At 41.6% G+C, this 13,707-nt stretch overlaps 1 protein-coding gene and 1 long non-coding RNA gene across 5 annotated transcripts in view; one reads left to right on the top strand and one right to left on the bottom strand.

Annotated features, from left to right (window-relative positions):
* The window catches only part of TEAD1 (TEA domain transcription factor 1), a 152,692-nt gene extending 139,564 nt beyond the window's left edge, over positions 1-13,128 (bottom strand). For all 4 annotated transcript variants that reach the window (XM_042035471.1, XM_042035472.1, XM_042035473.1 and 1 more), the window contains exon 1: positions 13,032-13,128. The gene's annotated coding sequence lies outside the window, so the exon portion shown is untranslated. The remainder of the gene's footprint in view (positions 1-13,031) is intronic.
* Positions 12,548-13,400, top strand: LOC121668084. The gene is made up of 2 exons (XR_006017245.1): positions 12,548-12,733; positions 12,897-13,400. It is a non-coding gene; the product is annotated as an uncharacterized LOC121668084 (long non-coding RNA).
* Positions 13,401-13,707: the final 307 nt, after the last annotated feature.

The raw sequence follows: 13,707 nt of genomic DNA, 5'->3' as shown, positions 1-13,707 counted from the left end.
CACTTAACATGTCATTGTGACCATGAATATGTACAGAAACACACACACATACAATTAAAGTCAAGTATTTTGGAGGAGGTTTAAAAAAATAAAACATGCTCAACAGGAAGAGTCTGTTTAATGTAGGATTTAAGCAAGGCTCTCCCATTTGCATAGATCACTTACAGCAACAGCAAGTCATTAAATTCTCCCATAAAATCGTGCTATATTTTGTCAAAAGTGACACATTCCTTGCAGATCACAGTGCCTTTCTCATGCTGTTAATAAGATAATCTGTTACATGAGGTTTACAAATCCATTTAAATTGATTTTAATTAATGAATCAATCACTAGCCACTGATGACTTGGTCTACAGACAGCAAGCAATTCAAAGCCCCAGGCTTCTAATCCAAAACCAAAATCCACATTAGAGCAACAGGACATCTCTCTGATTGATAGCAACACAAAGATGTTCAGTTCATACACATTTAGAGTGTATGAACTTGATCAAAATGTATCTCCAGATCTTATGCATTACAATTCCCATATTCAGGACTGTTCAACTAGAAAAGCAATATTAAATCATTTACATTTCTTTGCAAGGGGAAAAAATTAAATCAAGCAGAACTATAACCTGTTCCTAAACTTTAGATGCTTATTCCACTTGAAGGTTTTTCCCTTTGTTCTTAAACAATCTGTTGTTTAACATTAATTAATAGAAAATTGCACTTCTTATGATCACAAACAGGAACAATGCTTTTTACATTTGCTTTGATGCCATGAAAAGCCACTGCTATTCTCCACTGCTCAAGTGCTTACATTTTCCCTTAAACAGAAAACAGGAAAGAAGCAAGATTTCTGCCCCAAAATCAGCAAGCAGAAGCAGCGGGAAGAACATCCTTGTTATTGTAGTAAGTTAATTATTATAATTATTGTTATTACAAGAAGTTAATTACAATGCAGTAAGTTAAATCCACAATGGGTGGTGTGATGCTGAGCACTGCAATCCCTGAAGCAGCAGCATCTGGCTCCCCGTGGCAGAGGGGACACACCTGAGTGAGGCTGCTTCTCCTGTGTGCACAAACAGCTGGTGCTCCCGCACAGCATCTGGGACTCAAGCACCTCTTGAACTAGCCCAGAGAAAGGAAGGAGTGATGCATGCCTCCCCAGGATCCTCCTTCAGGGATGCAAGCATCTTCCAGAGGAAGAGCTGCTCCTTCTTCAAAGGTGACAGGGAAGGAAGGGTGAGACGGGCCAGCCTGCCTCCAAAACAGTCTCATGTTTATACAGCTACACGGTGCCAAGCCCAGGCCACCCTGCTCACACAAGGCTCTGCACTGCTCAGGCCTCACAGCACAGATCTCTGCGTGTCTGGGATGTGACTCTGCACTGATTCCTCAGCCTCACACAAAACCTGACCCTCAGAAGCAGAGCAGGAGGCACTTGGAGATCACTACAAACTTCCTGTACCAGAGAAGCTGGTGCTGAAAATTGCAGTCATGGAGCAGTTATGCTGGTTTTGATTTCTTTAAACACTCTCTGCACCTTTATGGTCCACTAGCATCCCTTTAAATATTTTAAGAAAAAACCTGATCCCTCAGATTCCACAAAGCAGCTTGCTTGGATGCTCACTGTCATGCCAAAAGTCCCAGCAACCCAGCTCAGCACAGCACCATTATGATAAAACACATGTAGTGGCCTCTCCCTGGAGGGATGCTACCAGCCCTGCTGCGGGGGAAAAGAGCAGTTGGCATGAGCTGTAGGAAAAGTGCTGTGAAAACAGTGCTGACACAAACCTGACAGTCAGGAGGGGACAGCCTCTGCCTCTCCCCTAAGGGCAACCTCACAAACAGCCCCTCCAAGGCTCCAATGTCATTGCCTGAGCAAGGCATTGACCCTCTCCAGGTCTTTCCCATGGACATGGAGTTGCACAGAGAGCGGGAAGAGGTGGCAAAAGTCTCTGTTATGGGTACTAGTCTCCACATGAAAGGGCTCCCAGCACCCAGCTGCCTTCAAGGTGGTCTGTGTTCCCTCGTTTCTGCCCCCGTCCGATCCTCTTCTATCGTGCTGGACAAACACCTGACTCCAGCATGGACAGCAGCATGGGATCAGCTGTGCCAGCCCTTTGGCTCCAGAACCCTCCAAGCACCCACCATCACACCGAGGTCAACTCACCAGCACGGAACGGCACCAGCTAAGAGAGGACCCAACTTTTAGCTTGCTTTATTAAAGCAATTTCACATGTTATCTGATACAAAAGAAGGTGCTGCCTAATGTGCAGTAACCATTCTGCCTGCTTAAATGAAGAGCTCTGTATTTGTTTTAATCAATACTGCATACAGAGTTTAACTAACCCTGTCAAAATTAGACTCGCTTTAGACTCGCTTTTTTTAATGCAATATCTACTAATTTATCTCCCAATACTCTTGCTCTTCATGGTTTGTTAAAAACAAAGATGTTTTGGAGGGAAGAATAAAAAGAATAATTAAAGAAGGTGGGTTTGGCTTTTATATGCTGCTAATTAATTAGAGAGTTAAATTAACCAAATAATAAGTACAAGATACCAAACTATCTTTCATAATATTTAAGAAAAGCATAAAGGGTTGAACAGTTTCCAGGTGTAAACACATTAAGATCGACATTGTACCAAGCCTGAATCTGGCCCCATTAGCTCAAAAAGGTAAATGGTGCATCCCCTTGCACAGATGTCAGAGCATACAGGCACTCCAAGTTTAAAGGACAGATTCTGCAGCCAACAATGCTCCACTGACATAGAGACAATCAATGTGTCCTTGATTATGAGGAGGCAAACAGTTTTCACTGCAAAAAATGGAGACTGAAAAACAAATCATGTGTTTTTATTTTATAAGTTCCAAGTTTGGGTTGGGTTTTTTTCAAGCCCTTTTGGAACACTGAAACAGAACAAAAATAGTTTGTTGCACAAGCATAAAACAAAGTAACTGCTAAATAAACATTTTAAATTTACTCCTATGTGTTCAGTTCTCACTCCCATTAGCCTTCAGGAGTTGGATGATTTCACTAAAATATCTTCCTGTTTTCTGGAAAACTGATTATATGGGTTTTGTCCAAGAACTGTGCCATAATGTGTTCCCTTTATTTCACATGCTGAATATCACTGCTGGAAAACGTACTGCAGCACAGAACGTAGTATATGCCAATGCATCCTGACATTCAAATCAAGACCACAAATTATAAACAGTTTCAGCAAATTGACTGGAGTGCCTTTGTTCCTCAGACATACATCTTCCTATTGCTTACAAAAGCAGCATATACTAACCACGAACGCTGCTATAGCCAGTACTGGGAAAGGAAGTTATTGAAGCCTGGATTTCCTGCTTTCAGCCCAAGCCAAGAACTGTGAGGCTTGTAGTGGTTTCAGGAACTGACTCATCTAATGATTCATGGATAAGATACTGGTTTTAATATATTTCTGATCATAAGACTCAAACTTCAAAACCAGTGATGCTTAATTTTTATTTTAAAGTAAAAAAAAAACCCAACAAAAAAGTACATAAATCAAGAAAACTAATATTGTCATGGGACAAACAGGCTAATAATTATAAATGTGTTTTACAGTGAACTCTGTTTGAATTAAAAAAGAAAAAAAAAAGGTGTGTTAAATGTCCTGGAAATTCATTTCAAGAGAATGTTGACATTGAATTAAAAATCCACTGTCAAGAACTCGAGTACTTTCGTTGCAGTCCTGATACAGCTGAAATTCAAGTGGAGAGCAGCTGGGACATCAGTGCATTTTTAGATGTGCCCTTAGGTACAGGTATGACTGCTCCACCCTAATCCATGAATCCTAGAGCTACCACTGTTAACGCACCTGGTTTCTGTAGCTGCGTACAGAAAGGATCATCAAAGACTGGCTGGTAGCAAACACTGGGGCATTTGAAACAACAGGAAAGTTTTGTCTCAGGAGTGACTGAAACTGCAGTGGTCAATCCTAAAGCAATGACTAACACTGATTTTAAGTGCTCACACACACACCTGCATTTTGTGCTCATTCAGAATTCAAGCCCAGCCATCTTTATGCATTTAGTTCTTCCAGAGGGAAGCAGCCTTCCAGAGCATCCAAATGCTTTTTGCCCACAACACAAATCTCATCAGTATGCTGTAACTTGAACTGCCAGGCTCTTGCACCTAAAAAATAGCTGGTGATGGAAGCTGAGTTCTGCGAGGCTCATGTATGGAAAAGTACTGGTTTACTTTTTAATTTCTGAACTGCAAGCTGCAGCCACTCACACTCTCAGTGCAGCCTGGTGGGGACGGAGGGGGACGTTAGCATTTCTGTATTTCACCCTGTGCACAACTAGCACAAGGAAAAAAAAAAAGAAAACAAAATGCATCTTGCTTGGAGGAAAAGAAAAAAGAAAAGCAAAGAAAAAACCAGCAGTTAAAACACTTGACAAGAAAAGGCCAAAGTGCACTCCGTGGCTGGCAGTCATTTTATGGCTATAGTCCTACAGCAGATTTACTTAGATGACGTCAGTGGCTCCAATCCAGCTTTTCTTTGGTAGCATTTACCACTTGCCTCTTGAAGCCTCCACTATGCTACAGAGCAGTAGACCATAATCAAAATTCCCTTTGTGAAATAGAGTTTACCTCAGGGCACAGAGGCATTGCAAGCTGAATTGCAGGCTCTTCACCCTGTACTGCATGCCCAGAAATAAATAACCTACAATACTGTACTCTCCTTAATACAGAAGAACCATTAAAAGCAGCCTGCTACCTAAAAAAGGGTTCTTTAATTTGTTTCCAAAATCTCAGAAGCCAGCATATTAGTTAATTTTCCAAGCAACCAAGAACTACAATAATTCTACTACCCTTTGGACTTCTTTGTATTGCTTTTAGAGATTTTGGATGATAAAGTTATTTATGGGTCACTGTTTTACCAGCAAAAATTATTACTAATGCTAGAGGCTAAAGTGAATCTGTATAGGAAGCTGCATATTTAAAACTGTCTTTCAAATGTGCCCCTTCAACTGCTTATCTACAGCTGCTCAGTAAGCATATAGTAAATATGCCAAGAAGCAGAGCAAGAAATTACTGTGCATAAGTGATGGTCAATTTAATGAGCAAAATGCACATTATTTGGAGCTGTGGATTTCCTATCACAAAGCAGTGGCTGAAACCAACAGAACACCAGTAAAGCCAAGTCAAGGAGATACCAAATAAAGTGAAACTTCACAGGCTCTGGAGTTTAACCAAAATAACCCCCACAACCATAAGAAATACGTATCTTATAGTACTAAACAAACATAGATTTGTTAGGTTTTAATGGACCCATCAATCCAAAGACAGCCATACTCATTATGAGTGGTAACTAGATACATTAGTGAACTGAAAATTGCCTCTCACAGTCAAGCACTCAGAAATAACTCACAGGGAAGATGCACACGTGCCTCAGAGAGCTGAAAGTCTCAATACCCTTCCTTTCCCAGGGTCTTTGCTTACCTTGCCCCTAATCACACCAGAATGAGAGATCACAGGTCTAGTCTGCAATGGGCCAGAGGCCAAAAAATGCTACTGTCACCCATCTGCATGAATCACATCATGGACCTGAACTCTAAATCTGAATTCAAAACAGATTTAAAATGTGGGGCGACCCCCAAACCAGCTGTAAGTGGACAGACACACACATTTCATGTCTGCAGAGAAACATGGCAGCCTCAGATGCCAAGGGCAGGAAGCCTTTCTCATTTTCTGCAGGTGCCAATGTCAGCTCAGGCAGAGCAGCAAGGTGGGAACATCACTTCACTGCCCATCCAGCTGGCTCCTGGGTGCTGTGTCAGCTCCTGCCTCTTTCCAGGCAGTTCATCTGGGTGAACATCAGTGAAATGGCAAAGAATGGCCACTGTTCAGACTGTCCATATTTCTCTGTTCCAAACGGACAGGAGAAAAATTTGCTTCTCTTTGACTTCTTTCCGTTGCTAAAAAAAGTGGTGTCAGCAAACAGATTCAGAAGATGATTGTAAATTTCTTTGAGAGAGAATCTAATCCTTTTCTTGGTCATTAAGGATCTGGACATGAAAGGCACGACAAGAACAAGTGGCCCTTTCTTTTCAATACCCAGGGCCAGGAAGGACTGGAAGCAGCAGAAACTGCGATGGGCAAAGGGACCCCACAGTGACACCATGTCCGTGAGCAGCAGCACAGGAGGCAGGATAAGGAGGACCTGCCAAGAGGGATTGCAAAAGGAGGGAAACAAAAAAATCACAGCGATCCAAAGGCAGGAGAGCTTAACCAAGTGCTGCCCAAGAGCAAGTATGTGTATTCCCAGGGAAAAGGAGGGTCCTGGCAACCAGGGACAGCTGTGGTGCCCTGCAAGGAACAGCGAGACTGAGCCTGTAGGGCAGGGGACAGAGGAATGTGCTGCAAGGTCAGAGAGCAGCACAGATCCAACCCTAAGGACACCACGGAGGCATTGAATGGAACACTGTAGTTACGGCTGGAGACCTCCTGCAACAAAATAATGACTCCCAAAGAAAGGCAGGGGTAGGGGGAAGATGAAGGAACTTCCACTGAATCTTCCAGTCTTCTCCAAGGCTTTCAGTTGATCGTGGAAAAAGCAGGGGAAAAAAAAATCTTCAAAGATCAGCTGACAGCAGATGCAGGGACATGACTGGTTTTAAAGGTTAATTTTTTTGAAAGAATGAAGGTAAAACCAGGGATGTGGAAAATGAAACTGTTTACAGAGTTTTGCCTTTTTATTTTAAACTGTAAACCAGCTTCAGGGCAAAAAAAAATACGTATGTACTCATAGTGGTGATAGATTAAGTGTGAATAAAATTTCCTTTCTCCCATTAATTATTGTCCCACGTCACCATATTTTTTTAAATTGAGATACACATAACAAAAGCTTTAATCCCCTAAACCTCTATGAATTTACCTTTTCTTCCAACGTCTGTTCTGACATTTTCTCCCCTCAAAACCAAAATGTCACTCCTGAATTATAATCCCCCAACAGAAATACAACCACGTAAAAAAACCAAAAAACCAAACAAACCATGCCAGCTAATTCCAAAAATAAGCACCACTGTTCACAGCACCATGAGGTGAATGAATGGTGAGAGATTCCACCAAGGGAATAATTGTGATCTCTATAATGTTAAGGAATAATTTGGCACCAAAAATACCCAAGGCCATACTGGTTGGCGATTCAAACACGAAGCATATCAAAACACTACTGATAAGCTAAATTAACAGATAGCTTATCTGAAGCATATACTGGCCATATGGTGCCACAACTTCTGTTGCCTGTTGCTGGCATAACAATAGGCTACTGCAGTCTTAGACTGGAAGCACTATTTGACAAACTGTCAACAGCATTTTTATTTTTTTTGCAGAGCTCTAGGGCAATGGCACACTCGCCTATTTGCATTTTTTTTTTTAAACAGGTGAACAAAGAGTAAACCAGATGTCGACTTTAGAAATCGAGCTGTCTGGATCAGGAGATTTAACAGAGGCAAGCATACTGCTACAGCTCAAATCTAGACAATGAGCTTTTCTAAAAACACTCTGGCCTAGGGGAGTGGCTATTTAAAACACTTGGCTTCTTTTATTTCAGCACTATGGAAGTGAATTCTACTCTTAAGTGCCAGCTCAAATGAAGTCATTTTGTTTCACTGGGGCTTTCTTTGCATTTCAGAAATGTAGCATGTACTGTAGTAACGGAAAAGACAAAAAAATCGGGGGGGAGTGTGTGATGTGGAAACCAGCAATTTGATCACATACAAAAAAAAAAAAAATCTTTGAAAGGACAATTCAAGTGCAAGTTACATGAAATTTACTTTTCTCTCTTAGGAAAAAAAAAACCAAACAACACAACCAAAACAAAACTACCAACAAAAAATAAAGCCCAAACCACTTCTGAGTGCTTTAGAAAGACCTGGTATTTACAACCCCCTCAAGCTCCACAAAGACAAGGGAAACGGACCAGTAAGGACCATTTGCAATGGGACTTGAATATGTTACAGAAACACGTTCAGTTAATACCAAAAGTATAATGAAAGTTGTCTTCCTGCTTTATTTTAAAAAATTAAATCTTACTACTTGAGGACAAAAAAATCTTTTCATAACAACACAGCGATCTACTCAATCACTTTAAAAACTGACAAAATAAAAACTACTGTCAATCAATATAGAGTAGATCTGTCTATGAGATTCAATTATGAAAATGTGCTTTTAGCTGTGTTCCGTAGGAGTGTGAAAGACATAATGAGAAAAAGAGATAACTTTCTGTTCTAATAATCTGTTCTGCTTTGATAGGCAGTTATGGGAACATATTTATTTTCTGACTTATACCCAGCTAAGTATGTAGCATTTTTAGACTATCTTTCCAAATTGTTCTTGAACATTCTCAGTTAAAAAAAAACCAACTCCTTTCATGTTAAGTTGAGATTGCACTTGAACTCTTTCCAAAAGCCAGAGCTGTACTGAATTATGATAATTAGAAAGCTGTGCGCATAAAAGGCAGCATAGTTGATGCATTTAAAAAAGTTCATGCCAGAGAATATAAGTTCAATATGTTCTCACATAATTAACATTTCCCATCATTAGCAGCAGTTTTCAGTTCATGTATCTGTAAAAACAACAGCACTCGTCATTGTTTTAGATTCCCAGTCAATAGCATTTTAATAGTTTTACACATAATCCTAAACTTTCCTTCCCTTCCCCCTCCCCGCACATGGAGATTTCACATTCTACCTCCTGACCTGCTAGCAAATAAACTTGGATTCTGTGCTCATGTGCTCCTGCTGCCACACAGACTGACTCCAACCCGACACTTTAGGGAACACCTAACAAGGGCTAGAAACCCAAGAAGGCCGTTGCAAAGCTCCAGCAGGATGCAGGGGGAATAATCACGTTGTTCCAGTAAACAGTGAGGAGAAGACAAAGAACAAGAAGTTGTAGGTGATACCTTCAACTGGACAGGAGCCAAACTAAAACAGGCTGTCTCTGAGAAAGCAGGCACAGGCTGGAAGGAAGCAGGAAATGGGGTCACAGCCCTGCACCAACCGGGCAAGTGTCTGCAAACCCTTCACACCCTCTGCGGATTTCCACCGCGTTCTGGACGTATGTACAGAAATTCATCGAGCAAATGAGGGCATGAAGCACATGATGGGCTACTCTTTGAGACTTCCTGGGTAGAGTATCTCCAATTAGTTGTTAGGAGCTGGATTTTGACTTCAATTCCTGTATTTTGAAATTAATTTAATTCTGGTGGAACATTAATAACCTGATCCAGTATAAAAGTTGCTGAATCTGCATCAACACAGACAGAAATTTTGGCTTTACCAATAGCAAGATAAAACTCACAGTGATTGCAGTGGGATTAGGATTTCATACAAAAACGAGAGGTTTGTTGTATTAAATCAGAAAACAGCTGAATTTTGTGTGACAGATCTGAGGAGCAGATCTGAAGTTGCTGCCTCAAAGGACTTAAGTCTGCAACTTTTCACTCTCTTCTGTTTTGGAAGTGAGCAATCATTACAACCAAACACAAAATTATTCCAGGAAATATTATTCTATCCTTGTTCCACTTGCAAAAGTCAAAAGGAGTTTTGTCCAAGAACAGAGAGCAAGATATGGTCATAAAGTGGGAATTTATTGCAGAGATTTTTCTTCTAAAACTGTGTCTTCAGCATAGCTTAGAGTCAGCTGGCTTCACAATAAATAATGCCATTAATCTGTTCATATATCACAGGATGCAATTTAAATTATACAGCACTTTCACAAACTGCCACAAACCCTCTAACAGCCCTTGCTTTCAGAGAGATGATTTACCTCCTGAAAGTTCTAAAATTTTGTTGAGATTCCAATAATTTTTTAATAGTAAAGGGCTGCAGTTTAGGAACATAAAACACCCCTGCTCACGGCAAGCGCTAATGGCAAAGTGCAACACGGCGACACAACAGTAATTAAACCTCAAATCCCAGAAACCAGGACTATGTCTCTCATGAAAAGGTAGGCCCCTCTGATGAGCTGGGGACTTCAAAATCATTTTTAAAGGGCCAGTTCACACCCTCATTCCAGCCAAAGTAATCCAGCAACAGGCTGTATGAAGTTGGTGGAATTAACCTGAGTTTAGACCAGATTTCTAAAAAGTCAGCCCTCACCTCATATTTGCACATGCTATGAATAAGAGCCCAAATGGAATGAATGATCAGCTGTTAATAGAAATTTGCCTTCAAGTCTTAGGCAGATTACAAGTTAAGCAGAACATAAGCCCCGTGCAGAAATTTGAATAAGTGTGTGTGTCGAATCGGTATTCTTTTAAATCAAAGATGTCCTTCTTTAGACATCAAATATCACACTAACCATGTACATAAAGCATATGCTGTAAATATCTTAGTATTTGATCCAGCAAATATTTATTCCTATGAGTCATCCTGGTCACTTTAACCTGAGTAAGGATTGGATCCAGCAAATATTTTCTTCCTAAATAAATGGAATCACTACAGAAAGACAGCTTTTAAACCATCTCTGGAGGGGTACAGGATTAATAGTAGTGACATGAAGGAATACCAGATAGAATGAGTGATGTGTATATATACGTATGGTGTATATCCAGTAAGAAACCAAGTGCTCATAACAGGTTTGAAGGAAACCTTCTCCCAAACACATTCAGAACTGTACAGTAAATCTCCATGTTTTGGGCATCTTCTCATCAAACCAGATTACTTCTGGCGAAATTCTTCCAACAGTGTAACCATCCTAATTTACAGATTGAAAACTGACAGCTGTATCATAATACACGACTGCATATTTTTACCTTCCCCTTTTTTTTGAAGTGAAAGACACCAGTATTTCTCTATAGCTCCAGAAGTTTTTATTCCTGTATTGCCTGTATCTTACCTTGAAGGTTTGCTTACAATACTATCACAAAGGCGGCTTAAACAGAAAGAAGGCAGAAATGTTTTTTTCCTCTGCATGTGACTCAACTGAACTTTTTCAGGCATGGACAAACAAAGCCTAGAAACCACTTTAACGATATCCAAAGCCACTACAGCATCCAGCAGCAACAACAACAAAAAAAACCACTGGTTCCAAATGACACCAAACACGCTACACACATGCTCACACATCTGCACACATCACCACGCTATCACTGCTCAGCTGGACACTCACGGCCGGGTCCACTTCGTAATTAAGTTTCTGCTGTTCTTTTCTAGCTGTTTAATTAAAACTCCTTTAAGCACACTCTGTCTTTACTAAGACTCCTGTCAAATCAACATTTTCCCTCTGCTTCACTGCTTGCATACACCCCACTCAGCACTGACTAAGAAACTGGAGAATATAAAACTATAATTTGAATCTCAAGAGCTGTTGTTACACTGCCCTGGCTGAAAAGGCCAATAATATTTACTTCACCAAAGCGGCGTACACAGAATTGATGCTCCAAATACACCGAACGTGTTTAGCGATAAAGTACTTTCCAAAGGTATTTCTAGATTGCTAAGAAGAAAAATTGAAAGAAATCCTTTGCATCCAAAATTTCTGCTTGGTCAGCTGATAAAAACCTGGAGCAAATAAAATGCAGAATTATCCCTACTGGTATAGAAAACGCCTTATGACCTAATTAAACACCAGTGCAGTGTGAAAAGACATGTTTTACCACAAAGGTGAAAAAATAAATGCACCTCTAAATGTTTACCCTCAATGAAAATAATTTCAAAAAGTTGATTTTAAAAACTTGCAACTTCAGAATGTGACCCAAACATAAAATCTTCAATTTTGTGTTTCAAGAACATCCACTGTATTAATTCTTGTATTTCTATTCCTAGATAAAGGATGCATGTGTGTGTATATAAAAATATATATATTCACATACAAACAAACATGCAAGCTTCCCTCCCACTCCCAGAAGTAATTTAATATACAGGTCTGTGTCATTTTTAATAGCACCATCTTACCATCAGTACAATCTAATATTCTGTAATGGTATTCCCCAACTATTTATAGAGATAGCATACATCATACATTACAGACACACATTCCCAATCTAGGCTTGTAAGAAGAATCCTACATAATTTTAAATTAATGTAATTATAACCATTTTTGTTTTCATATTCAATTGCAGGTAGCACTTAGTTATTTACATGAATTTTCCTGTTAGAGGCATTCCCACAGAGATTTCCATATTAGATGTGCTGCATAATAACCGAGCATGCAGCTAGGGAGAGCAGCATGTTATCCATACAGCTCCCAGCTTTGCCATTACCCAGGTCAGACAGCTCTGTAAAACCGCTAACTGCCAAAATTGCATTTCTAAACTTTATCAGCATGAAGAGAAAGCAAATATGCTCCTGCTAATACGGGAATACAGCTGCATATGTACTTTTTCTCCCTGAGGCTCTGCCATTTCGGCTTACATTTCTTATAAATCCTATTTCAAGTCAGAAAACACCAGTACAATCTGATGTTTCTTGGCCTTTCTTGCCTAGATGGTGTTCAACACGGAACAGTTAAAAAATACTGGGAGCCATTTACATTCAGAGAGCGCAGGGCAGAACTGCTCCCTAACTTTCCAGCACTTCTGGAGGTCACTTTTCATTTCTTCATATCAAAGGCAGGCACTTGTTTCTAATAAGTTAACAACTCTCCTGAGAAACGTGGGTGGCTGGTATTTCATTGTTTCATAAATATTTTTATACTGGTAACACCATTCAACTTAAAACAGATTTCAAGAGGAGAAAAATCACGACTAGGACCGCGTTCAACAGAGGTAGGAGCGCAAACTTTTTTACTTGGTGAAAACAGACATTATTTCCCCCCTCCTCTCGCTTTATTTCGCCTCGCTGTTTTTGTTTGGTAGTGTGGAGGGGGCCGCTTTGTTTTAATTTGGGTACAAAAGCCGCACTGTATAACTTTTCCCTCCCCCTTGGAAGTGCACTTCCTTTGAAAGCGCTCCTCTGCGAACAAAGGCTGCCACCGGCCCTCCGCACCAGCGCCGGGGACAGCTGTGCGATGGAGCTCTTCAAAACCTCGCCGAGAAAAGAAAAAAAAAACCCTGCGGTTCCTACCGAAAGGAAGTTTTCCAGGGACAATCTCCTCGGTGTTGCTGTAACTGCGACTTTGTCTTTTTTGGATACAATGTTTCTGCTGACTCCCGAAAATTTTCCACTTGAATGTGCAATTAACCAGCAGCGGCGGCAGCAGCAGCTCTGGAGAAGGAGAAGAAGCAGCGAAAAAGGACATTCCTTCTTTCATCTTTTAGAGGAAAATAAAAGAGGGGAGGGAGGCAAAACTGGGGGCAGCGCGGCGAGCGGAGCTCCGCGCCAGGCCGGGCCGCCCGGGGATGGCTCCTGAGCGCTGCGAGCTCTGCGCCCAGCCCGGGGCTGCTCGCGGCTTTCCTGCTTCCCCGCGTTAAAAAAAAAAAAAAATGTGAAAAATGCCAAGGATCGGTGCGCGCGTGTGCGTGTGTGCGGGGGGAGCCCGTGTGTGTGTGTGTGCGTGTGTGAGTGCGAGCGGCGTGTGAGCGCGCCGGTGCCGGGCGGTGACTCAGGCGAGTAAGTGGAGCGGCGGCGCGGGGGAGCGGAGCGGGGCGGGCGGCAGCGCCTGTTGCAGCTCCGGCCGCGGCCCCGCAGCGGCACAACTCCGCGGGAAACTACTTCTGCCCCCGCCGCGGCCCCCGGCCCGCCTGCCCCGGCACCTGCGGGGGCGCCGGCCCCCCCCGGGCCGCCCCCGGCCGGGACGGGC

Source organism: Corvus kubaryi, unplaced genomic scaffold, assembly GCF_017639235.1.
Source record: "Corvus kubaryi isolate FWS band 111438036 unplaced genomic scaffold, C.kubaryi_AGA036_p1.0 37384, whole genome shotgun sequence".
NCBI lineage: Eukaryota > Metazoa > Chordata > Aves > Passeriformes > Corvidae > Corvus > Corvus kubaryi.
The sequence above is the reverse complement of the archived record's forward strand: the minus strand, read 5'-3'. Positions and strand labels throughout refer to the sequence as shown.